The sequence below is a fragment of the Apium graveolens genome, chromosome 6 (assembly GCF_009905375.1).
Source record: "Apium graveolens cultivar Ventura chromosome 6, ASM990537v1, whole genome shotgun sequence".
Classification (NCBI taxonomy): domain Eukaryota; kingdom Viridiplantae; phylum Streptophyta; class Magnoliopsida; order Apiales; family Apiaceae; genus Apium; species Apium graveolens.
This window is the reverse complement of record NC_133652.1, coordinates 265,936,690-265,938,997: the sequence shown is the minus strand read 5'-3', so window position 1 is coordinate 265,938,997 and position 2,308 is coordinate 265,936,690.

Below are 2,308 nucleotides of genomic sequence, written 5' to 3'. Positions count from 1 at the left end.
TAATTAAGTAGAGTATCTACCTAGTGAATTATTATTCTTTCTTATCAATAGAGAGTCGCATTATTATACGAGGAAGGTTGCGGTGCAAGCATAGAATTCTAGTAGCGATGATGTATAGAATGAGATCCCAGATTCGATTTTCGATGTCGAGGGAGTTTCAAAGGTGATTGTGTTTAAACTCGAGGAAGAGCATGGGTCCATAGAATGATGGACGGAATAGAAATATTTAGGCATGGGAAATACGATGCTATAATACTTGATGCTGATATAAATACGTTTATGTTTTGTTCTCCTATGACAAACCTCTATAATTCAGAGGTAGGTTCCAAGCCAGATATTTTGTGGCAGTATATATATATTTTTTTATATACAATTCTCTTCAATTTGTTCTTTTCTCTTCTTTTCATTTCATGTAAGCTGAGAAGAACAACCCTTCCAGAAGGGGAGGTATTGCCGAATGACTATCTATCTGTGTGATAGAAGCCTAGTAGGATACCATCTATTATTTAATTACTTGTCAAGTACTAAAGGCTGGCCACCTTCTGTACTAACTATGCGATATAACAAGTGTTCATGATCTTAGTGATCTCTCAACAAATTCCTTTACTTCTATTTGATTGATCAAATTTTGGAAAATAGAAACAACTGAAAAAGGAGTAATAAAGTGGTGGTAGTATGCGGAATGGGAACACATTCGTGATACTAAGGTTGACGTGGTTATTAAAAGGTTATAGAACGCTAACGAGCAAAAGTATAACCAGTATAATATTAGGAACGGAAGGTAGTAGCGATTACGAACTGGAAAAGAATGGGTATTGAGAAGCAGAAGCTCTAATGATAAAAGCTATAATGAGAGTCTGTGCAATAGACTTGAAAGAATTTGGAATGATCACTTAATTCGGATTGAGTTATCTTACGATAATAGATCATATGTCATTATCGAGATGTCGCCTTATGAGATCCTTGAGGGAAGACAATGTCGATCTCCCTTATGTTAGGATGAAGTTGTAGAGCGCAAGATGCTCGGACCCGCAGTAGTCCAAAGGACCAAGGATATGATAGATCTAATCAGAGGACGGCTGGTAGTAACCCAAGATGCACATGATAAGTATGTTGATTTGACACGAAAGGATAAAGAGTATGAAATAGGGGACCTAGTAATGTTATAGGTATCCCTTGGAAAGGATTGATGAGGTTCGGAAAGAAAGAAAAGCTAAGTCTACAATTTGTTGGACCCTTGGATATATTAGGACGTTTGGGAAGTTAGCATATGAGCTAACCCTACCCCCGAACCTGTAGCAAGTTCATAACGTGTTCCACGTATCAATGTTAAGGAAGTGTATTCGGATGCCAGATAAATAGAGGCATATGAGCGCATAGATATGCAACCAGACGTAACCTATATGGAGCAACCAGGAAGGGTATAAAGTAAAAAGGAACGAGTGCTTAGGAGAAGGGTTATCAAACTAGTAAGAGTTTGATGGTAGAACCACAATGTGGGAAAATTTACTCGAGAGTTAGAAAGTGCAATGCTAAGAGAGTATCCCTATTCACTTTCTATCTGATTCCGGGACGGAATCCTTTTAAGGAGGGGAGACTGTAATAACCCCAATTTTTTTGGAAATTTTTGAAACCCTTATGAATAGTGTTTTTGCTGAATGAGAAAACTGTTCATGCCACGCTATGTAGGGGTTCTGTTATTGATCTTATGGGATATTATTAGTACTCTATGAAGTATATAAGTGTATGTAAAGATCGTCAGAATCCAATTCCGAACACTTTGGTTTTTCCCGGAAATCCACAAGATACGGAGAGAATTGAGTATAAGGTAACAGGATAAAAAGGATTTAAATTAAAGGATTATAATAGAGGATCATAAAAAGGAATATAATGTATTGAGAAAGGTTAAGGGAACCTAAGTAATAAGATCCCGGGTATGATCCTCAAACGATAAACAAGAACGAAAGATAAGCGAACCGTAAAACAAATAAGTGACCAAGAGACAAGCTTGTACAAGAAGCCAGGGACTGTGACATCATCAAACCACAAGGTGTGGACAAGTGGGAGCATTATGACATGTGCAAGGTGACATAAGCATGACATGGGAAGGAAGGAGGTGTGGTGGCTTTGTAACCACACAAATTCAAGGGCAAGAAGGTAATTGACTAAAACAAGCACAAAAACCAAGCAACCAAGCCAAGTAAAATCATTTTCATCAAAAATCAAAAGCAACCAAGGCTTTGTTCTTCATTGCTCACGGCTTTTCACTATTCAAAAGGCAAGAGAATTCAAAAATTCAAGATCCAAG